Below are 26,335 nucleotides of genomic sequence, written 5' to 3'. Positions count from 1 at the left end.
GAAATTAGTTAACAGCCAAGAAAATCGAAAGTTGAAGATTTTGTATAAATGAACCAAGTCATAAAAATGGGAAAGATTTCGACTTAAGAAAAATCAGTGCCAATCAATTAGACTTATTAAAAGGAATTCTGAATCAATCACAAGTTGGAAAACCATTCTGAAGAAAGATTCCTCATATATAAAAGCATATAGACACGTTAAACATGAAGAAATTTGTCATGCTATTCAGAAGAGTCTAGTATAGGAGAATTAGAATTGTGTGCAAACAAAAGAAGTTCACACTTAGTTTATAGACCCAGAAATAAGTCTGAAAGAGCCAAGGGTCCTCAAACATAACCCTAGTTTGATCATATGACCAAACTCGGAGGAAATCCCCAAATTCTAATGAGAGAATACGAAACGTGTTTAAGAAAACCTTTCATATGACCAAACTCGAGTTGAATACAGAGATGATGAGGCATCAGGCTCAGAGATTTCCTTTCAGAATCTCATGAGAAGACAAGAAAATACAAATAATAATCGAAGCAGACACAGCATAGGAGCATAATGAGAGAATAGTCACAACAGTAGAAGAAACGTATTTAAGAAAACCTTTTAGAAAGGACTTAAACAGAATTGAGTAGAAGGCAAACAACACTTAAGAACTCATTAGGAAATACATACAGTAGAAGAACACAAAATACTGGAAAAGCATAGCAAAAGATCATATAGGAAGATACAGCAAGATAAACATGCGAGCAAGGTACAAAACACAGTAGAAAAACAAAGCACAGGAGAACATGCATGATAAAGAAAAACATATAAACACAGTAGAAGAACATGCGTGGTAGAAAAGAAAACATCAGAACATAGTATAGACAAATACACACAACGAAAAGAAGAAGAAAAGTGAGACAAACATTTTAAGCTTTTCAGAAAACCCTAAATCGGAAAGAAGTGATTTTTGAAAGAAAAATTAGGAAAATGTTGAAAAACTCAAGTAGAGCACATATATAGAACAGACTTAAGAAAACAATCAGAGAAAACCTCGAATAGCTAGGGTTTCAAAGGAACCCTAAAGCGAGAAAGGCTTGGAAAAGGTCCGATCTGAGTTAGATAAGTCAGAAATAGGCTCATAATTCTTGGATATGCCGGAGCAAGGCCGAAGAGGCCATAGAACCTCGAATAGAAGAGGATCTAAATGGACACCATTGAGGTCAGACCTCGAAAGTTCGAACACCAAGTGTTTAAGAGCAGAGGGAGATGAGTTTAAGCCCTCCATGGCTTGAGAGGCCATGGATTCCGGTGAGCTGAAAGTAGAAGACAGTAGGAGATGATTAGGGTTTCAAGAACCTTTGAGAGAGTTTGAGAGATGGGATAGGGTTGGTGAGAAATGGGATAGGGTTGGGGGTGTTTGGAAATTAAAAACAAAAGGGGAAATTCTGGCCGTTGATCGAAATGATCAACGACCTGGATCAAAAGGGGAAATCGGGCGTGTTGGATAAGCGGTTTAGGGGCAGGTCATTTTAGGAATTGGGCTAGCCCATTTGAATTTGAAATTGGGGTTAATTGGGGCTGATTTTAGGCTAAAATTGAAATGAAATAGGGCTAGAATTTAAATAACCACTTTTCCCATTTATTTTTATAAAAATAGTAAAATGATTTCTGAAAATAAATTAAAAGTACTAAATTAATTAATAATGTATAAATATTAAACTAAAAATACTAGAATCAATTTTGTAATTATAAACGTAATTAAATCTTAAGATAGGCTAAAATCGCAATCATATGCAATTTAGCTTTAAAATACTAAATAAATTCGTAAAAATGCGTAAAAGTTACCTTAGCTATATTTTGGTATAAATGTGAGAATAAAATAAGTTATTCACCAAAATGATGATTTTGGGAATAACTATTAGTTTTTGTACTGCTAAAATGAGCAATAAATTGATTTAAATATCTTTTAAAAATTAGGAAAAAATACTAAAACACTTGGGCATACTTATATATGTATATATATGCTATTTTGAAAGTATTTTGCATATATAAAATGCATAGGGAAAAATTGGGAATCAACAACTGCCCCTCTTTACCCGGGAAGGATGAAATAGTTGTTGGGTAAAGATGTGATGGCCAATTTGACCGAACGAACTGGTTTGAAGAGGTTGACTGTGCTCTGGTTCCTGAGCTACCTACATATCCCTGGTCTTATAGGAATCAGGCCATATGTAGTTCAGGATTCTTCGGCGGAATATGCCGATGGAGATTTTTCAAGAACGGACGAGATATTCAGGTTGGGATGGATGGAGAGCTGTGGGAACTGGAGCGGGGTTGCTCCTGCTGAGACGACAATTGCTCACCGGTTTACCTATAAATAAGCAATATAGGTGTATATTGTGCGTAAATTTAAACATGATGCAAGTTCTTGTTGGACCATGAATGTTGTCTTTGGACGGTTAGGATGACATCCTTGGACCATGATGTCCTGGGCCATGAAGCGTATAATAAAGGATTCGCGGGCCATGAAATGATGCTCTTAGGCTATGAGGATGATGCCTTCGAACCATGATGCCTTTGAATAATGATATTCAAAAGATTAAAAGGGATCCTCGGGCCATGGCATGGTGTTCTCGGACTATGCAAATGGTGCCTCTGAACGATGGTGCCCTCGGATAATTTGGCAATCTTTTAGCCCATGAGATGCAGTAGGGTGGCGATCTTTTAGCCATGTAAATATAAATGAGGTGACGATCTTTCAGCCATGCAAGAAGTAAATGAAGGTGGAAATCTTTCAGCCATGCAAGAAGTAAATGAAAGTGACGATCTTTCAGCCATGCAAGAAGTAAATGAAAATGGCGATCTTTCAGCCATGCGAGATGGAGGTAAAGCTTAACCTCGGAAGATAAAATGGTAGCCTTATGCAATGCAGAGAATGCAGATGGAGGTAGAGCTTAACCTCGAAAGGTAGAATGGTAGCCTTATGCAATGTAGAGAATGTAGATGGAGATAGAGCTTAGTCTCGAAAGGAAGAATGGTAGCCTTATGCAATGCAGAGAATGTAGATGGAGACAGAGTTTAGTCTCGGAAGGTAGAATGGTAGCCTTATGCAATGCAGAGAATGTAGATGGAGACAAAGCTTAGTCTCGGAAGGCAAAATGGTAGCCTTATGTAATACAAAGAATGCAGATGTAGACAGAGCTTAGTCTCGGAAGGTAGAATGGTAGCCTTATGCAATGCAGAGAATGCAGATGGAGACAGAGCTTAGTCTCAGAAGGCAGAATGGTAGCCTTATGCAATGCAGAGAATGCAGATGGAGGTAGAGCTTAACCTCGAAAGGCGGAATGGTAGCCTTATGTAGGAAGTAAAATGGCAAATGGTAGTACAGTTTTCTTAGCTGATAGAAGATTGCGATATTGCGACTGCTGGGGATATTGTGTCTGTTGGGGACACTGCGTGTGGATAGCAGCTATGAGTAAGTCCAACGATTCTGAGCGTAGTATTTCGAGCAATGTGAGTCTCGTGAGTGTATAGTATATTTGATGATTTTGCAACTCAAGTGCCTGCATCCAAAGAAAATCGTGAGTTCTGTAAAATGGGGAATGTTAGTTCGTATTTCCGCTGGTTCTGCTTGACCTGCTCGGCTCTGTTCCGGTGATACTGTACGTATCATTGGGGTAGCATTTCTAAACAGTGTGATTTCAGAAATACAAATGCATGATTTAAGAAAAATATAAATGCATAATTAAGGATAATTTTCTTTAGATAAACCAACGACTGCGACGTCGTTCAAGACATTGCAACTTCTCTTGCTCCAAAATTTTGAGGGTCCTCCTCAAAATTCTGCCCCAGCTTCCAATTATGGGGGAAATGAAAATTTTATTGAATTGTGACCTAACCCATAGGGCTGCCTATGTATCCCCTATCAAACAGGAATCAGGTCAGGCGTAGTTCAAATTAAATCATAAAGGAAAGCATAGAGATTACACATAGTATCGCTTCACTGTTCTGAATTGGTCGGCTTCGGCCAAACTTCTCCGTTTATTTCTGCAAGTATGAGGGCTCCTCCTGTTAGAACTCGGTGGACCATGTACGGACCCTGACAGTTGGGAGAGAACTTCCCTTTGGCCTCGTCCTGATGCGGGAAAATCTTCTTTAACACTAGCTGCCCCGGTGTGAACTGTCTCGGCTTGACTCTTTTGTTGAAGGCTCTGGACATTCTGTTCTGATAAAGATGACCATAGAAAACTGCATTCATTCTCTTTCCATCTATAAGAGCTAGCTATTCATAACGACTTTTCACCCATTCTACATTATCAAGTTCAGCTTCATGTATGATCCTTAGGGAAGGAATTTCTACCTCAACGAGAATAACAACCTCTGTACCGTAAACCAACATATAGAGGGTTGCCCCGGTTGATGTACGGACTTTTGTGTGATACCCCAATAAAGCAAGTGATAACTTCTCGTGCTACTGCTTATGCTTCTCTATCATTTTCCTTAGTATCTTCTTGATATTCTTATTGGCGGCCTCTACGGCTCCGTTCATCTGAGGTCTGTAGGCTGTAGAATTCTTGTGTTTGATCCTGAAGGTTTCACACATGGCTTTCATCAAATCACTATTGAGATTGGAACCATTATCAGTAATGATTGATTTTGGAATTCCAAACCGACAAACGATACGGCCGCGGACGAAGTCTACTACGACTTTCTTAGTCACTGCCTTGTACGATGCTGGTTCAACCCATTTGGTGAAATAATCAATTGCCACTAGGATGAACTTGTGCCCATTTGATGCGGTAGGTTCGATTGGTCTGATAACATCCATTCCCCAAGCGGCGAACGGCCATGGTGAGCTTGTTGCATTAAGCTCGTTTAGAGGCACCTTTATCATATCTGCATGTATCTGACAGTGGTGGCACTTCTGGACATACTGGATGCAGTCTGTTTTCATAGTCATCCAAAAATAACCAGCTCAGAGTATCTTCTTGGCTAAGACAAAGTCATTTATATATGGCCGCAGGTCCCAGCATGGATTTCTTCTAGTAATTTAGATGCTTCCTTTGCGTCGACACATCTTAGTAATCCCAAATCAGGAGTCCTCCTATACAGGATTCCTCCGCTGTGAAAGAAATTGTTGGATAACCTCCGATGCGTGTGCTTCTGAATAGAGTTTGCGAGCTCTAGGTATTCTCCTTTCGCCAAGTATTCATTAATATCATGAAACCAAGGTTTTCCATCCACTTCTTCTTCGACATGAGCACATTAAGCTGGCTAATCGTAGATCTTTACTGGAATAGGGTCAATGAAATTCTTATCTGGATGTTGTATCATGGATGATAGGGTAGCCAATGCATCGACAAACTCATTTTGGACTCTCGGAACATGCTGGAACTCTGTCTTTGTGAACCTCTTTCTAAACTCCTATACGTGATGCAGATAAGGGAGTATCTTGGAGTTCTTGGTCGCCCATTCTTCTCGGACCTGATGTATAAGCAAGTCTGAATCCCCGATCACTAACAACCCTTGAATGTTCATGTCAATGGCCATCTTGAGTCCCAAGATGCAGGCCTCGTACTCAGCCATGTTGTTGGTGTAAGGGAATCTGAGTTTGGCAGACACCGGATAATGCTGACCGATTTCTGACACTAGGACTGCTCCTATGCCAACTCCTTTGAAATTTGTTGCTCCATCGAAAAACATTCTCCAACCGTCATAGGATTCTGTAATGTCTTCTTTTATGAATGATATCTCTTCATTAGGAAAATACGTCTTTAAGGATTCGTATTCTCCATCCACGGTATTCTCGACAAGATGATCTGCCAAAGCCTGTCCCTTGATTGTTTTTTGAGTTATGTAGACAATGTCGAATTCACTTAGAAGGATTTGCCACTTGGCTAGCTTGCCAGTTGGCATGGGTTTCTAAAAGATGTACTTCAACGGATCCATCCTTGATATGAGATACATGGTATATGCACATAAATAATGCCTCAACTTCTGAGGTACTCAAGTCAGAGCATAACAGGTGCGTTCTAACAGAGAATACCGGGCCTCGTAAGGGGTGAACGTCTTGCTAAGATAGTAGATGGCATGCTCCTTCCTCACTATTTCATCATGTTGCCTAAGAACATAACTGACCGCTCCATCTAGCACTGCAAGGTAGAGTAATAGAGGTTTACCCGGCTCGGGCGGGATCAAAACTGGTGGTGTTGACAGGTACTTCTTGATTTTGTCAAAGGCCCTCTGGCAGTCATCAGTCTATTTGGTAGTGGTGTCCTTTTTCAACATTTTAAAGATTGGCTCACAGATGATAGTAGTTGAGCTATGAACCGGCTGATGTAGTTGAGTCTCCCCAAGAAACTCATTACTTCTTTCTTGTTCTTTGGTGGTGGCAATTCTTGAATAGCTTTGACCTTTGATGGATCCAATTCTATTCCTCGGTGACTCATAATGAACCCAAGTAGTTTTCCGGAAGGAACCCAAAATGCATATTTCGCGGGATTCAGCTTCAAGTTATACCTTCTCTGTCAATTGAAGAACCTCCTCAAATCTTCCATGTAATTAGTTTCTTTCTTGGATTTGATGATGACATTATCTACATACACTTCGATCTCTTTATGTATCATATCATGGAAAATGGTAGTCATGGCCCTCATGTAGGTGGCTCCAGCATTCTTTTACCCGAACGACATCATCTTGTAACAGTACATTCCCCACGACATAATGAAAGCCATTTTCTCAGCGTCTTCTTCATCCATCTAGATATGATGATACCCAGCAAAACAATCCACGAATGACTGCAACTCATGCTTGGTGCAATTGTCAATCAGGATGTGTATGTTTGTCAAGAGGAAGTCGTCTTTTGGACTAGCTCGGTTGAGATCCCGATAGTCAACACAGACTTTGACCTTCCCGTCCTTCTTCGGCACTGGCACGATGCTGGCTAACCATGTCGGATATTCTACTACCCTAAGAACCTTAGCTTTGACTTGCTTAGTGACTTCTTCCTTGATTTTCAAACTCATGTCAGGCTTGAACTTTCTGAGCTTCTGCTTTACCGGTGGACATGTCGGATCAGTTGGCAGTTTGTGAGCCACAATAGATGTACTTAGACCAGTCATGTCATCGTACGACCAAGCGAATATGTCTTCATATTCCTTTAGAAATTCTGTATATTCCTTCTTTTTTGATGGAGATAAGTGGACATTGATTCTCGTTTCTTTGACATTCTCTACATCTCCCAGGTTAACAATCTCGGTCTCATCCAGGTTGGACTTAGGTCTGTTCTCAAAATTTTCAACCTCTTTAACAATCTCTTCTGGTATGTTATCTTCCTCTGAATCTATGTCTGTTTGTTGCATTATCTCGTTGCATGTCACAGTCATTGGTTCATCAAGATAAGTAATAGTAATGCCCGAGGCTTTCCGGGCTCTGGTGGTTCTGATGGTCCAATATTTGAGGCATGCTCCTCGGCTTACGGCTTGTATAAAAAGGCCTTCCTCCCTCTCCTCCTTGAAAATGACACAGCAATCCATGTTATCATCTTCCACGAATAAATTCCTCATTTATGCCAGTGCTTCCTCTTCTTCCGACCCATTTATAACATCGGCTGGCTGGAAAGTCTGTTCTAAATGGGGTATCGGCTGCTCCAGTGGGTAGTAAGGGCCGCACCATAGTGGCGACCAGTTGTTGAATTCCCTCCAAGTATACTCGTATCCCAAACCGAAAGTGGTGCCATGTTTCTTCAGTTTGATCGGCTTGGCAATTCCTTGGAGGTTTTTGCCAAGTCCCTTGCTAGGCTCATATCCGTTCTCGTTCAATATGCTTTCAATTTTGTTGTCCCACCATTTGTCTTTGTCAATGGCGTTGACTCGCTCGATATGGTGATAGGTTTCTCCCGCCTATCTTTCTTCTTCCTCCAATCGCTGGGATGGTTTGGTGACTGTATCACCCAATGTTTTCTCATATACCCATAAATCATAACACAACCCTTATCCAAAATTTCCTTTATTCGAGTCATCCTCAATCTCAACCTCTATAATCCATAACTGATTCATCAGTATACCTCAAACTAAAACAAATACAACACATAACCGTACAATCAACTTATTAATAGCAGACTCCCCCACTTGGCTCAAAGCCATAGATCAAAACACATAGTAGCTCAAAATGCCCATACTTTATTGCTGCCATAATACCATAGTGAGGTTCAACTAAATCCTCCATAAGCTCATGCAACACAAGCCATCTAATATATCAAATCATCTACAAATCTCGCATTAACCCTTGTAACAGTCAAACCAACTCTCATAAGCGATCCAAACTCAAATTGCAACACGTATAATTCATTGGCAAATGAGGACGCACTACAAAATGACATAGGGATCACACAACCCTCAGGACACCCCGCAGGAGATAACCCACCTGCTTCGTCTCCAACTAACATCTCTTTATACCCTTCCACAGTCATAACCATTATGCATTCACTTAATCTTCTTGAGTCTGAACTCATATCATGACATGAAAATCTACTTCACTCCTCAACTAAATAACATGAAAATATCCTTCAACACACCTATAACTCGAGGCTATACGTCAAATCAAGATGGAAATCAAGCACCAAATAGTTCTTTCTACACCTCAATCAAACCCTTCCCGTCAGGTTCAAACCATATTAACACATTTCGCAGTCACATCATACTCATCACATAGCCATTCAGCCATAAATTACACTAATAGGGACACTACCGGACATATAAATCCAAAAGCACGTACACATAAAATCGATACCTCAGTGCTCAAGCTACAGTTAGGATCCAGCCTCAAGTCCTCCAAACTGGCCCATCATCAGCATATCGAAATCACATCTCGCACCTCTTTTAGGGAATCACAAGCTGTCGATGCACAGCTGATACAGAGCGCTCATATGCGCATACGAATGCGTGGAAGGACTTCAAAGAGTTACGCCTCAAGATAAATCAATGTCACACGATAAGGAAAGAAAGATAGGAAGTATATCCTAAATGTCTTGTAGCCTCTCAAAGATATGTATGGACATCATCATACCGATCCGTAAGACTCTACTAGATATTTGCTCATGACTTGTAGAACCTATGTACCTAGAGCTCTAATACCAATCTGTCACGACCCAAAATCCGCTAGTCGTGATGGCACCTAACCCAACCCGCTAGGTAAGCAACTAATAACTATACAAATTTTAATAATGTTAACAAGTCAATTAAATAGAGTAAATTATCTGGATATATTACATTTCCCAAGGACTGGTAGTACAAATCATGAGTTTCTAAGAGTAGAGATTTCAAAGCTGATATGAAATAAATACATCTTCTGTTTGAAATGTGCATAAACAGAGTTATATAATCTAAGGCTACCATGAACAAGAGGCGGTTACAACCGGGACACCGTTACATCTTCTAATCCAACTTCCGTCGAACACAGCAACATCGACATTCAAAATCTGCACGCAATGTGCAGGAAGTGTAGTATAATCAAAACCGACCCCATGTACTCCATAAGTAACAAACCTAAACTTAGGTTGAAAGCAATGACGAGCTGGAACATAGGTCGGGTCCAACACCAATAACCAATAATAGTTCATAACAGTGTAAAGCAAATAAATAAAGAAATAGCTCAGAGATAAAGTACTCAGTCTTTTCATAGTTTTCCGAAAACAGTTCCACCTATCAAGTATACCAATGAAAGCCCAAATCCTTTACCGAAATCGTCTAAAATATGAGTAAGTTTCAACGGTAAATATGATATTTCATTTTCCTTCCAGATAGAATGTGTGAAATACCTCTCTATAACCACATATCAATGTGTGTAAAAAGTCATGAATGACGTGATACCGTACAACATGAGGAAAAATGCATCTGTATGCCTGTATGTCATGTGCATGTCAAATGTGATGTGACTCAATAATAAAATTATATGCATACGCTCAGAGTGTCAATTCACTCAGTCCTCCCAGTCTCTCAATCCTCCCAATCACTCGGCACTCGTCACTCGGCACTTGCACTCAGTAGGTACCTGCGCTTACTGGGGGTATGCAGACTTCGGAGGGACTCCTTCAGCCCAAGTGCTATAACAAGACAATCATGGCATAAATCAATCAGTACCTCGGCCTCGCTCAAGCATAAATCAATAAAGCATGTTGCGGCATGCTTCCCGATCCCATAAATATCCTCACCTTCAGGCCCTCGGCCTCACTCAATCGTCAATCTCTCCAGTCTCTTGGGCTCTCAATGTCATGAAACTAGCCCGACAATGATATGATGTATCAATAAATAATAACTGAGACTGAGATATGATATGAATACATGAATATGACTGAGTATGAAATATTAATAAAATTAGTGAGGTGACCGCAAGGAACGACCACTATGGGTCATAACGATATCAGCATAAAGCCTAAACATGATATCTAGCATGATTGGCAGCTCAATTAATTAATCACATGGTGAAAACACAGATATCAACAAAATAGGGCCACTAAGCAGTTCCAGGGAAACCACGGAGTCACAATTCACAGGGTGCACGCCCACACGCTCGTAACCTAGCATGTGCGTCACCACAATACCAACCACACAACACATAATTTGGGGTTTCATACCCTCAGCACTAAATTTAGAAGAGTTACTTATCTTAAACAAGCTAATTCCAACGCCGGTGTCACGACTTGAATTTTCCACCGTCAGGACCGTAATGGCGCGTAACATCGCACTAGCTAGGTAAGCCAACGTTAGAGTTATAATCACCGTTTGCCTTTATATTTTCATAATTAAGATTAACAAAGGCTGATCAAACAGAAATAAAAGCGGAAGTACATATTTAACTAATTAACCTTATACTATCAATCAATCCGAAATAGTTACCACCCAGAAACTGGTATCACAACTCACGTTCTACGAATAACTACAAATATGGATTAGAAAGAAAATACATATGTCTCGAATAAAGTAAAACAGAAATGAAGTAAACATAGGAGAGGATAGCAGGGCCTACGGATGCCTACAGGACTACCTTGGGTCTCTTCAGTGAAGTATCAGCAACCGACCTTTCGATCCGCCACTACCAGCTCCAAAATCTGCACAGAAAGTGCAGAGTGCAGTATCAGTACAACCGTCCCCATGTACTGGTAAATGCCGAGCCAACCTCGACGAAGTAGTGACGAGGCTACGGCGGGGCATAAATAATATATCCTGCAATAGTTTATACTAAGGCAAAAATAAAATACGGAATGAAATAGGACAGTAACTTGCATTAAATAAATATGGAATCCAGCTCATCTATAACCAATCCTTAAGAGAGTTTCAACACCACAATAATGAATCTTACTAGAAGAAAAATACATAAACAACAAATGATGCGGCGTGCATCCCGCTCACACCATATAATCAATAATAATATGAGCATTCACTCTTATTTCTACTTGTTGCGGTGTGCAACTCAATCCCACCAGTCCACCCTTATTACTCCTTGTTGCGGCGCGCAACCCGATCCCACCAGACAATCACATTTTATCCTTATTCCTCCTATTGCGGCGCGCAACCCGATCCTACCATGTCAGTACCAATCACAAAATAAGAACAAGTGTTTCACAAATTAACTTAAAACCCCTCCACAACGTTTATACCTCAAACTCTAACAATGAAAAATCTATACAATTATGAAACTTCATCAGTTAATACTACGCAGCGAGACTAACCAAGGTATACCATGAAGCACCAATAAACCAACTTAAACTAACAATGTAATATAATAAAACTATGGAACAATTAATAAGTTCAATAGAAGAAAAACAACAACATTTAATAGGAAGCAATTAGACATGGAAGAATCAATAAGTAAGTAGTAGTTAAGAAAGGAAAACAATATATTAGAAACGGGGAAGGGAACAGGCTAAACAGATAACTTGGCGGTGCATAGGTACTCATCACCATACCTATACGCCACACACATGGAATTTCATATAGAAAATAAGTCGGGGATCCTAATCCCTCGAGTCAAGGTTAGACCAAACACTTACCTCAAGCCAACGGTATTTCAAAGCTCAATTACCGTTTTACCTCTCGATTCCACCTTCAATCCATTCATATTTAGTTATAATTAACTTAATAACATCAATTAACGCTAAAGAGATCAATTCCAATGCATAATTAGAGATTCCCCAACATTTCCCGCCAAAAGTCAAAAATCAACCCCGGCCCCGCTTGGTCAAAACCCAACATTCGGACCAAAACCCGATTACCCATTCACCCCCGAGCCCGGATATACAATTGGTTTTGGAATCCAACCTCAATTTGAGGTCTAAATCCCCAAATTTCAAAATTCCTAAGTCTAACCCAAAAACACCCAATTCCACTATGAAAAACCCTAGATTCTACGATGAAATTTTGTAAAAAGATGAAATAGATTGAAATAAATGAGTTAAGAATCATTTATCTATGATTTGGGAGAAGAACGTTCCCTAGCAAAATCTCCTCTTGAAGTTTATGTTTTGAAAAATGGGAGAATGAATGAAAAATCCCATCTAAGATCCTTTTACTTGGCTGCAGATGTCGCAATTGCGATCTACGCTTTGCAATTGTGAAGCTCGTAAATGCGAAGGAGCCATCGCAAATGCGAAGCCTTTCACAGTCCTGCTGCCTTCGCACATACGAAGAAATTGTCGCATTTTTGAACACTGTTCCTTGCAAATGCGCTCGCAAATGCGAGTGGAAGATCACATTTGCGATCATACGCCTTCCCAGACTCCCTTAGCAATTGCGAAGATTTGTTCGCATTTGCGAACTCTGCTAGCCCAGACTTTCTTCGAAATTGCGGTAAATACTTCGCAATTTCCATGTCTGCTTGGTTCGCATTTGCGAAGCCTAATCTCGCAATTGTGAGATCAGAGGCCTGCTACAGACACCAGATACACCAGCAAATTTCTAAGTTCCAAAATCACTCAGTGGCCTATCCAAAACTCACCGGAGCGCTTGGGGCTCTAAGACAAACATGCAAACAAGTCTTAAAATATTATACAAACTTTCTCATGTATTCAAATCGCCAAAATAACACCTAGAACTATGAACTTAGCACCAAATTGCGTGAAATTTTCAAGATAGTTTCAAACTTCTATTTTCTCAATCTACGGTCCGAATCATGTCAAATCAATTCCGTTTTTTCACTAAATTTCACAGATAAGGTTTACATATCATAACGGACCTGTACCAAACTCCGAAACTAAAATACGGGCTCGATACCAACAAGATCAAATCGTTTAAATTATTACATTTTCAATCTTATCAATTTCCTTCAAAAATTCATTTCTTGGGCTAGGGACCTTGGAATTCGATTCCGGGCATACTCCCAGGTCCAATTTTTACTACGGACCCTCCAGGACCGTCGGAACATCGGTACGGGTCCATTTAACAAAAACATTGAACGAGGCCAATAAAAATCATCTTTTTAAAGTCAAAAATCATTATTTCATAATATTTTCACATAAGGGCTTTCCGGATACACGTCCAGACTGTGCACTAAAATTGAAAAGAGATAAAATGAGGTTTTCAAGGCCTCGGAATAACGAATCGAATTTTAAAATAGAAGATGACCTTTGGATCATCACAGCCGGACAAGCCAAGCGATGCTCCAGGAATGCCATCACGTGCATAGCGACCTCGTAACGGCTCAAAACTAGCCAAAAATAACTCAAATACATCAGCTAAAGCCCAAGGAAGCAATTAGAATGATAAAGATCAAATCCTAAATCAAGTCCCAAATCCGGCCAAAAATCACACCCGGGTCTGCACCTCAGAACCTGACAAAACTCACAAAATCCAATAACTCATTCAATTACGAGTCCAACCTTACAAGTTTCACTCAAATCCGAATCCAAATCGGTGTTCAAAACTCAAGAATTCACAATATGAAACTTTAGGCCAAAATTCCCAATTTTCTCTTTAAAATTCATCTACCAAAAGTTAAAATCGAAGATATATTCAAAAAATATTACCAAGACCGAGTGTAAAATACTTACCCCAATCCATATGATGAAAATTGCTCCAAATTCGCCCCAATCCGCGTTTGGAAATGTAAAAATAAAGCCAAAATCGCGAACCCTTGTATCTAACATTCTGTCCAGCACTTCCGCATCTGCGGACCCATTAGCCGCTTCTGGGACATAACCTCCGCTTCTGCAGAATAAACTAAGGACTCGACCCTCGCACCTACAGACAACATACCCGCTTCTGCGATATCCCAGGTGGGAGCCACCATCCGCACCTGCGAAAAACCTCGCTCTTGCGCTCCATCACTTCGCACCTACACATCCGCATATACGCTCAAATCTCTGCATCTGCAGTCTTCCTCACCAGCACTATTTTCGCTCCTGCGACCACCACACATGTGCATACCAACCGCAAGTGCGGTCACACCAGAACCAACAATAGCAACATCAAAGAAAATCATCTGAAATCAACCCGAAACACGCCTGAGCCCCTCGGGATCCCGTCCAAACATACCAAAAAGTCACATAACATAACACGGACCTACTCGAGGCCTCAAAACACACATAACAACATCGAAATGATGAATCACACCTCAATTTGAAATCATTGAACTTTGAAACCTCAACTTCCACAACTGATGTCGAAACCCATCAAATCACGTCGGATTGACCTCAAATTTTGCACACAAGTCACATTTGACATTACGGACCTACTCCAACTTTCGGAATTGGAATCTGATCCCGATATCAAAAATTTCACTCCCCGTCAAATTTTCCAAAATCCCAACTTTGTCATTTCAAGCCAAATTCCACTACGGACCTCCAAATCACGATCCAGACGCGCTCCTAAGTCCAAAATCACCCAACGGAGATAACAAAACCATCAAAATAACCTGAAAGCCCAAACCGACGATTCACATAAGTCATAATACATCATACGGAGCTACTCATCCCCTCAAATAACCGAGCAAAGTGCAAATGCTCAAAATGACCGGTCGTGTCATTACAAAATCCTTGTGTTCTTCTGTGATTTATTATTTGACTATATTATGTGTTTTGTATTCCTTATTGTATTGTGTTGGTTTCGGTTCTCTTGTATGCGACTCCGAGAATTTGTATTTTTTTTTTTTTTAACTAGTTTTCGAGGATTTAGTTGTTTCCATTAGTTTACTGTCTTGCCGCCATTTCTTGATTTCATTTACTATTATTAATATTTTGGGGTGAATTGATTTCAAGATGAATTTATCACGTTGAGTCATTTTCTCATATCTTGCTGAGTTGTTAGTAATATAACGGTTTTAAATAAAAGAAATTGCTATTATGTTTTAATTTAATAAAGTCTACACCCAAATCAGTAGCTTATCCGATGCTTTTTTTAATTTGAAATGTCATTTTCTTCACCCAAATGATTTTTAAAATAAACTTATTTCTTTGTTGATTCCCTACTTGATTAAAAAAAAATGTAATTTTACTTTATTGAAAATAAATTGATCCTTCGAACATTTTTTATTAATATTTGACACTGATGCAAAGTGATTTTGGATAAATATGGGCACAAAATGTCATATTTATAAGATTTTAAAGTTGTGACTTATGAATTTGAGATTTCGAGGAGCGGTATCTCGGTAAATCATATTAAAATTCGTGTAGTAGAAAGGAGTGATTTATTGAGTTGTAATTGGTTTCCTTACTTGATCCTTATCATATTTTGTTGGTTTCCCAAATATGTTGTTGCTTAATTAATTGATTGTTCTCGTTGCCATTCGTACTCTCGTTATTTTTTCTGTTGATTGGAAATTGGATTTTTTTTACTATTAACCTTATATTGATGTTATTTCTTGGTTAGCTTTATGTATTATCTTGCACGGGTTTACATGTCTGGTAGGTGTCTTAATCTGGCCTCGTCACTACTTTATCAAGGTTAAGCTTGATACTTACTGAGTACCGCTATGATATACTCATGATACGCTTCTGCATATTTTTGTGTAGATCCAGGTAGCTATGATCGAGTTGGTTGGAGAATTATGTCTGCGTTGCTGGAGACTTAAAGGTATACCTGCTCGATGTTCGCAGGTCCCGAAGTCACCTTATGTTGTGTTTTATTTTTACTGTCTCCTATTATTCCGGAATAATGATGTACTCCTTATTTATAGTTACTCTTATAAAGGTTTGTGACTTGTACTACCTGTTTTTGGGATTTTATAACTGAAGTTGGTTTGACTATGTCATTACGGAAATTATTTAATTTATTATAGTTAAATTAATTAAACTCCATTAATAATCAATATATGTTAGGCTTACCTAGTTTTAGATATTAGGGGCCATCTCGACTTCCTCGGAGAAAATTGGGGTCGTGATAGTAAAGAAAAATATGGACCCTACAATTTTCTTCTTCTTTTTCATTGCTAAATGTTGAGAGCGTTTGTTGCTTTGTTAGGGACAACTTTATTAGGGAAAAATCAGAAATTGCCGATTAGATTCGTTCTCATAAAATGCCAAAAAGGAGGATCTCACTGCAATTTAATTAAATTTTAATTTTATTTTTATTAAACAACAACAACAACCCAGTATAATCTCACTTAGTGGGGTCTGGGGAGGGTAGTGTTTACGCAGACCTTACCCCTACCATGGGGTAAATAAGCTGTTTCCAAATAGACCCCTGACATCCTTTCCTCCAAGAACTTCCCACCTTGCTCTTGGGAAGACTCGAACTTCCCCTCTTGTCATTGAACGTCATCATAAAAACTCGACGTCAAACCAGCTTATTGCATGGCAACTGGCAAACAAACTTTAGTTTAGATCAAAGCAAGTGTTAGACTTAATCATTTACAATTAAATATCTATTTGATTAGAGGGAGACAGTTAGAATAATAATTAAGAATATATTAGGTTAATTTACTTCTCTATTTTCTTTTATAGGGCGGCTTTAAGTTAGTTATAAAGATTAGTTCATCCACTATGAATTTATTACATTTTTCAACTTATTAAAAGTAATATTAATATTAAGAATAACTAATTTTCGAAATTAACAGGAGTCAAGAAAATAGCACCTGAAGGACCTAGCAATTGGCCCCATAATATGTCAGATTATGATGAAACTTTGAAAATCATAGTAATAATGTACATTAATGGCTACCAGCTATATAAAGAGAGCTGGACTCGAATTCCACACACAGTTTATTTTTTTATTTTTTTCTGTTTTAAATAAGCTGCAGATATTTTTGTCATTTTCCATTTGTTGTGGGAAAGTTCAATAATTTATTACTGATGGTGGATGCTAAAAACCAAAATTATGTAAAAGGACAGTGACACCGTAATTAAAAAGTAAAAGGACGATAAGAACAGAAAAGTAATAATAGGCACAAGTAATAAGAAAGTAGCAAAGTTTGTATTTGTTTCTTTAGATATCAGACTGCTTTATTAGTCTGGCTATGGTTTTGTAAAATTTCAACGGTGATTAGTACAAAAGTTAGTTACCTAAAAAAATAAGTGGCATGTGGACGAATAGCCATTCTCATGAATAGTATTTAACGATTAGCCAATACTTATTTTGTCCTGAAATTTTAAATTAAAAATCGTAATTTCAGGATAATTCAGGACATTATTTTATGAAAATTGAACTGAAAAACTGAAACTCGGGATACACTGGCTAATTCCTAAATAACAATCCTTTAAAGTGGCTACCTGGTGTCTGTATCTACAAAAAAATAACCTTCTCAAATCTATTGTGGTAAAAATGGCGTGTAGTAGCCACTAATTAAGGGTGTCTTTAGTTTTTATCCACTAATTATAATGCTCAGCCAAAATAGCCACTACTAATAGAAAAAAGACAATTTTACCCTTTCTTCCTCTCTTTCACGTTGCATTTTCATCTGGAATACCCAAGGTGATTTCACGGTCGGCCTCCTCCATGCTTGGTCAATAGCATCGGGTCTATTAGTAGCCCCAATTACTAGGACATAACCAGGTCCATCACGAGATCCTTCTGATTTTGCTTCACTATTTCTTTTACCAATACGTACAGTAGTTCCTTTTGCATCATCAAAAATTTCAAGTTCTGAATTTTTTAGCAGATGTCTCAATTACGTACAGTAATTTCTTTCTTCTTACCTTGTTTTTGTTTCTTTTGAGTTCAAAGATTAAAAGTTAAGTTTGACATGCAGGTTTAAAAGTTAAGGACAGACAGTCCTTAAATTTGACATGCAGGTTCAAAAGATAAGGACAGACAGTCCTTAACTTATAGTTTCAAGTTCAAAACTTAAGGACAGTTAGTATTTAAGTTATTGTTTCAAGTTCAAAACTTAAGGACTTGTTGTCCTTAACTTTGAGTTTCAGGTTCAAAAGTTAAGGACAGACAGTCCTTAACTTATAGTTTCAAGTTCAAAACTTAAGGACAGACAGTCCTTAAGTTATTGTTTCAAGTTCAAAACTTAAGGACTGTCTGTCCTTAACTTTGAGTTTAAAGTTCAAAAGTTAAGGACAAGCAGTCCTTAACTTACAGTTACACGTTCAAAAATTAAGGACAAGCAGTACTTAACTTACAGTTACAAGTTCAAAAGTTAAGGACAATAGGTCCTTAACTTTGACTTACAAGTTCAAAAGTTAAGGACGCTTGGTCTTGAAGTTTGAGTTCCAAGTTCAAAAGTTAAGGACATGTAACCTTAAAGTCCTGAACTTAGAGTTTCAAGTTCAAAAGTTAAGGACATGTAGTCCTGAAGTCCTGAACTTAGAGTTTCAAGTTCAAAAGTTAAGGTCATGTAGTCCTGAAGTCCTTAAGTTAAGGACATGAGCAGAAGGGTATTTTCGTCCGAGCAGTTAAAGTATATTAAACCAGTGGCTAAAGACTAAAGACATTTAAAACGCTGGCTTTAAAATAAAGACATGAGCGGTTAGTGGCTATCTGTGCAGATCGCCCATCTATTGTGTGTTATTCCATTGCAGAAGGCCCAAAATATCCACTACCTGACCCATTTGGTATGGTCTGGGCCCCCATGCTTGGGTCATTCAAAACAGAGGCCCAAACCAAGCAATGGTTCAATATCTTAAATTGTAAATTTCCGGTAAGATTCCCTAACCTTGTTCTTTTCTGTTTTTCCGTTCTCTTTAAATAATGAAAAATTTAAAGGGAAAAAAAATGTAAACAAAAGAAACGTATATTTCCTTTGCAGTTTCCATACTGGCGTTAATAAAGGGAAAGCCCAGAAATAATACATTTTTCCTAATAATGGTACATAACCTCAACATTTATTTTTCTTCCCCTTTACTAATACAGGAAGAATTTCTCATAATTCATTTTGCCATATTCGTTTAATATAAGTGACGCACTTTTTACTTCAGAGAAGTGCTTGACCTTCATACATTTAACTCTTCAAGAGTTTTTCTTAGCTTTAGAAATATGGATTCATTTTTACTGAAACCCAAAAAGAAAGAATGAAATAAACAAAAAATGTTACAGTAATAAATAATTTATCCAAGCATAGATCTATGGAGTTTTTATTTAGTCATGGAGTAATAATTGTTATACATTAGTTACAGTAATAATTGTTATACGTTAGTCATACAAAGTTACACAAAAAAAGTTACAGTAATTTAATATATTTGCACAAATACATTAAATTTACTACTCAAATGCACCCACAACATTTTTTCTTTTTTCCTTCCAGTGTAGCACTTAATTAGTAGGCATTTGAAATTGAAATTGTTTGAAAATACATTTCACTTCAAAAAATATTGTAACTTTGTGAGAGAAAAATATTATTTACTCAAAAAAGAAGTATTTTTTACAAACTTGAACCTCATCTTCAAAATCTTTTAAAAATCATCTTAAATCCAATGTATAACCAACAATATTTTTAAGATGAGTTCGAAAAAAATAAAAAATTCTCAATCAAATCCCAAGGGACATAATTCGGAAAAAAGAAAAAATTCTCTTCCAGTATAGTCTTGGTTTGATTAGTTGCAGGTTTTACTTCTAATATCCGAAGGGACATAATTATTGTTGATTCTATATTATATTATTTTGAGCGTAAATAGGAAATTTAAAAAATACATCCTCAAGAATTTAGGATTTGTAAACTTGTTTAAGGAATTGTAGATACCTCTACAATTTTATGTTAATTTATTGTACCGATTATTATATTTGTTACTTGGTTTTTGTATATTTTTATTCTTCTTTTAATAAAACAAAAAAAGAAACTAATTATATGGCGACGTTCGCTAAAAAAGATTTATAATTAAAAAACCACCTCGATGAATTTAAAACTTGTAATCGATCACATATGGTCTTACTGAATTGCATTCAATGGACAGGTTTTGCTTACAAATGGTCCTTGGATTATTAATTTTATATTAATAAAAAAGAATAAAACCACAAAAAGCAATAATAATGAATAAAGCCACAAAAAGTGTTCCAAAATTTGAAATCGGACGCAAAACTTGCATCTTCAGCAATAAAGATGCGGCCAAAAAAAAAAAAGACCAAATCCTTAAAATCTCCAATATTAATCAACCGCATTGGGATGAAGCAATGTTTCTTGCTAACATGTGGGCAACGAAGAGATACTGATATGCTCTGTGTTTTCAAATTGAAGACATAAAGACAAGGATCATTTACGAGGTAGATGGATTCTCGTTCAGTATTAGTGTTCCTTGTGGAGCAAGTTGTTTCCCAGAAATTACCAAGAAAAATTGCAGTATCGCCAATACTTTTCACTTTCACCCACATTTTTTTTTACAAAATCAAACCGAAACACAAGAAAACCAAATACCTCATTCAGCTCCCTTCCATGAAGTGAACATATAACAACATATCATTATCGTCACATGATGATTAAATGAGGTATTGTCCAAGGCATGGTATGTCTAATAATCCTGTGTGATTATACGCAGGTTGATCAATCATTGGTGTAACTGTTACTACTCATGAGTCATCATTTAGATCCAAAATCACTAAAATTTCACGATGGGATGTTAATCTATAAATTTTTCCCTTGAAGACTGTTAGGAGTAAAAATTGTTGCTATCTCCATTAATTGGTTGCTAATCTTGTCTATGAAAGTCTTGATTATAACATGGCTTGCAGGAGTAAACACGTGTGCATGACTTCAAATCTATTAGGAAGACAATGCGATATTCAGGATCATGGGGTGGTGCGGACAAGAGGCACTTTAGCTTGTCATACTGATCAATATCTTGGAGTGGTGGGAGCTGAATTTTTTCCTCCAAATATGGATTCCAAAGGTAAAAATCATCAGAATTTACTAGCCACTCATGTGCATACACATATTCTTTTGTTCCGAAGTTCAGATATAATCCTCACATAATACCGTTGCTCTGATATACTGAAAAACGTTTGCTTTTGCATCTCTTCTCCATGACAAATAACAAGCCAAAGGCTTGATTGTGTAGAAAAAGGGGGTTAACCATATTTTGACTTTTCGTTTTTGTACTTTTCCAACTTCATCTGTTTTTTTTTTTTCTGCAAAAGAGAAGATAATAATGAGTGTTATAAGACAATCATTTAATATTAGCAAGACTTTTAATGTTACAAATTTTAACAAACTCAAATGGTTTCATTGCACATGTTAACAGTTGCTTAAGTGGAATATTTCTCAAAAAAAGACGAAAGGGTAAACCCAAATCCAATATAAACACGAATGAAAGCTACAAATGGTTTTAGTTCATAGTATTCAAAATTTAGATGAATTATTTTACTTGAATAGTGCCAAAAGTAACCCTTATATGGTCGAAATCGGGCTCGTCTGTTGCATGACAGATCTGGATTAAAACATAATGGATTAAAGATCGACCCCGGGTTCCATCGAACCAGGGTACGAGGTTAGGACTCCCGTCTTCGAGATCATCGAGTCCAAGACCCCGGAATCGACCCCGACTCCGAATGAGCTCGAGGAAACATTATCAGACCAAATAACGGAAGGCCAAAATATCCGTAACCAGTCGGATATCACGGCGGGAATCTCGGCATGTATCAATCAGAAACCGGTTAATGACAAATCATGAGATTTTTACCTTTTATAAAATTGTACCTCAAGTAGGATTCTCCTACTATATAAAGTGGGTCTGATTATTTGTAAAACACATTGTAACACGCATCCCAAAGCATTATAATATAATTTTCTTCCTGCAAGCTACTGTTCTTGTAACAACCTCCAAATACGAACACTCACAATAACAGAAGAAGACTTGATCGTTCTATTAATAACCAAGATACAGGAGGAAAGTTACAGAAGGATAGAAGAATAGTAACTTAGAAGAAGGGGATGAGAATGCAGAGGATACACAATAGGGGACGAGAAATAGAAGACAACTCTGTCAATAACATAACATACCTAATTTCACCTAGCCTACTACTATTTATTATTTTTCCATTTGCCCAATTCTTTCCTCCCGTGCCCTTATCCCAGGGTCCCACACGTAATTTGCTAATTTTTCCAACGTGCCTATCATGAGATTATTTTCATGCAAAATAATACCCCCATCCTCAATAAGAACCTTGTCCTCAAGGTTCGAGTAGAGCAATATTGATAGAACAACGGTGATTATGTCAAGACTTGAATGTGGCTCAGGAGTTGCATCAACAAGATATGGGTCGACAAAACCTCTAGCAAACAGATCCCACGAGACTAATATTGTAAAGCTCAATGTCGGAATAGGTAACACCTTTGCGTTAACAATTGGATCAAATGGAGCAGCAGTTGGGATCCCACAAGCTAATTCTCAAATAATAGCATCGACTTCAGGCACATTTAGGGTGACAACACCTTGTTCCACCACATGTCCAGCCAAGACAGGCCATAATCTCTTCAAAGTCCCTTGGTAAGCATGATCTCGTATGATAATGGAAAACTTTCTTTGTTGCTGGATAGCAGGTGATCCTAAGAACATCTCAACAGATTTGCTGGCAGTTGGGTCATCTGTGGGAACTTGCATATTTTTAATCAAGGTCTGCCACCATATCGACTCAAAGATTCACGAGAAAAGCCAAGATGTGACGCTCTCTAAGTCAACTGTTGAAGTGCTCTCGGCATGCCAATCAGCAATAAATTGCAAAAGGTCATGCTTGCTTGATTGTTTGGTTCCTAGAATCAATTTAATGAGTCCCTCCGAACTCATATTTACCAGCTGAACATCCAAATGTTTAATGAACGTCACAAACCCTGCAAGAGCTTGCACCGGCTGCATAGCGATGGTGCAGGGAAGGTCATTTCCTCCTCTTGCAAACCAGTCATGAAGAGATGTACATATATAGAATTTCAGTTCTTCAAGCTCACTATCTATCTTAGGCTCACAATCTGCACACAAAATCATTTTCGTCCCATCATGCATTTTTCTCAAAATCCACACTAATGAGAAAGCCTTCGCTTTCGAGCCTCACATTGGGCCAGTGGTAACAAACGTGCTCAATAGTTTGCTGAATTATTCCTTGACCACGATGGTAACGAACAACAAGTGCAGCAACACGTCTTACTATTTTCTCTTCCACGTGTATTGAGCCCCTACCCAAAAGTTGTCTAAATATGTACTTGATGTTCATTCTAGCACCTCTACTTCCAATAGCATATGAGAGTGTCAAGTTTCCAAGGTCTACTGCAGTAGTATCACTTTGATGTCCATCAGTGTTGGAGATTATGTGCAGCACGTAAACAACTGCTTGACAACCAGTTGTAGTAACATAAGAGCTCAAGGGTAAAATGAATACAAGCCAGTGTCCGGGATTAATATCAAGGAAGTCATCAATATACGCTTGAAATGATGCATTCACATTAGCAGGAAGTAGTGCCAGCGCCGTGCTAGTGGCCTGGGAAAACTTAACAGCCATAGCAATCATCTCACTATAGACAATAGTTGGTGGTATGAAAGATGCCAATACAATGAGCAATTTGTTGTAAATCATGTCGTTGAACATCCCTCTCCAGTTGTCCAGCCAACTAAATTTGATATACATATATATCAATCAGATTAGTCAGAAATGAAATTGGAGAAAACTTACTAGTTGTAATGCCCGGTGTCCCACCACTTGTCTAAGTAAGTATTGTAATCATGGTAGAACCACCATATATTTTTAAGAACTTCCTGTAGATTGGGTTCACCATGAGCGCCTAAGCGTAGACGATGTTGCGTCCCATCAATTTCATCATCATGAATCATGGTGTTGTAATCTTGTGTTGCATGAAATTTTAGCAGCGTAATAGCATTGGCAGCGCAAAGTCACTATCCTTGATTCCCATATAGACTATATATAACATAAGCTGCCCATTATCAAACGAACTGCAAATGTTGACGACAAGTTCCTGGCGAAGCCACATAAATTTTGAATTAGCTCCATGAAAGACCTTAAAAGTTTTTGACAAACATGGACCATTGTGAATGTGAATATGTATGACATTTGTAAATGGATGTGTGATTTCAACAGGTCTCGCTATGTACTCCGGTACTACATACTCTTGGCTAGGAAAAGGTACCAAATAATTGGTTGTCGCACCAGTTAGAGAAACATAGTTCTTGTCAATGGTTCGTTTGAGAATTCCATCAAGATACACGGCATCAAATGACTCAACATCAAATTTAGCTTCACCTAACAGCTCCCAATCATACAACTTTGCAAATGAATAATTCCATATTTTTCTAATTGTTTCAAACAGTGTATGTACATGTGATGGAGAACTTAAAGGAATATGCATAAGAGGTGAACACCCTAAAGCAAGGATAAATTCCTGCCCTGTGTCAAGCCACCTGATCACATAACTAGAATTTGATAGTCCAATATCTCTTGCATCCGTAGCCCAACTACCAGAGTGTGGTACCAGTGAAAGTACTTGACGAGAAAACGCCAAGGTGTCTGCCAACGGGTAATTCATTCCAGAAATTAGCACGATCCTATTTGTAACCTTATACTCACTTGCAACAAAAGAAATCAGAAATGAAGTCATATGGATAATTTGACTAGGCAACTCGCATATACCGTTATGGGAATTGTCAATAAATTTTTTTGTTTTCCTCTGAGTTTCCAGCATCCAAATCATATTCATCATAGAGTACTCTGGTGCAGCAGTTATGTCCCATTTTCTCGAACACCTGGGTGGTGATCTTCACTGAATCTTCAATGTCCATGTCGATTCCCTTTCGGTAATGTCAGCAAGCACCTTGCAGGCATAGTTCCACGAATATTCCTCCTCACCAATGTTAATTTCCAGTGGTGTATCCACATCACCATTGCCACTCGTTGAAACTATTGAGGAAGTAAAATCAGTGGGGTTTGAAATATTACCAATCAGGGATTCTAACATCTCAGGAGGGACCTCAGAATTGTCAATAGAACGTAAGTTGCCATCATCCAAATCAGAAGAAATCTTCAATTCTGCGACCTCCTCTGATTTTGCATTATCTAAATGAGACTCCATTGCAGCAGGAAGGACTGCTGGTACAGATATAGGTCCGATGCTACTGGAGTCAAAACATGCCACACTTTCTACCGAACTTGCGAAGCTCCATTGTCGAAATCGCATAAGTAGTTTCTCCTTGAAATGGTTCCAATCGTAGAATTGTTTGTTGCGATGTAGCCAATCGAACCAAATGAGAGCATGGCCTTCAAGGTAGAAGTAAGGTAGAGGTAACCAATATTCTTCGGAGAAACCCAGTAAGGTAAAGTACTGCTCGGCCTGAGAAACCCAGCCATCTGGGTCGCCGCTGCTGAATTTATCTAAAACCACCACTGCAATTGGAGTTCAAATCGATGAAAGCACCAATGTAACAACCTCCAAATACGAACACTCACAATAACAAAAGAAGACTGATCATTCAATTAATAACCAAGATACAGGAGGGAAGTTACAGAAGGATAGAAGAACAATAACCTAGAAGAATGCAGAGGATACACAATAGCAGATGAGAAATAGAAGACAACTCTGTCAATAACATAGCATACCTAATTTCACCTAGCCTATTACTATTTATTATTTTTCCATTTGCCCAGTTCTTTCCTCCCGTGCCCTTATCCCAGGGTCCCACACGTAATTTGCTAATTTTTCCAACGTGCCTGTCATGAGATTATTTTCATTCATAACAGTTCTTCTGTATCTGATATTTGAATTACTCGAACTCGAGTGAGACTTACTTTTCAAGGATATAATTGTTCAAGTCATGCGATTTGAATTTATTTTACCATTGCTCGCTTTAGTTATTATTTAATTTATAGCTTTGTGTCAAATTAATCACCGCATTCTTAAAACCGCTTATAAATTTAACTGTTATCTAATTTTGAGGGTAAACACCTTTTTTTTTTTTTTTTGATTTCGGCTACTCCATCTGATTATACTTGTAATTGTA

The 26,335-nt window shown here is 38.0% G+C and overlaps 1 long non-coding RNA gene across 1 annotated transcript; it reads right to left on the bottom strand.

Moving 5' to 3' along the window:
* Window positions 1-22,106: 22,106 nt before the first annotated feature.
* Window positions 22,107-26,005, bottom strand: LOC138874177 (uncharacterized). Its single transcript, XR_011401207.1, has 2 exons — window positions 24,972-26,005; window positions 22,107-24,300 (listed from the first exon to the last, which is right to left on the bottom strand). It is a non-coding gene; the product is annotated as an uncharacterized lncRNA (long non-coding RNA).
* Window positions 26,006-26,335: the final 330 nt, after the last annotated feature.

The sequence above is a fragment of the Nicotiana sylvestris genome, chromosome 7 (assembly GCF_000393655.2).
Source record: "Nicotiana sylvestris chromosome 7, ASM39365v2, whole genome shotgun sequence".
Classification (NCBI taxonomy): domain Eukaryota; kingdom Viridiplantae; phylum Streptophyta; class Magnoliopsida; order Solanales; family Solanaceae; genus Nicotiana; species Nicotiana sylvestris.
The sequence above is the reverse complement of the archived record's forward strand: the minus strand, read 5'-3'. Positions and strand labels throughout refer to the sequence as shown.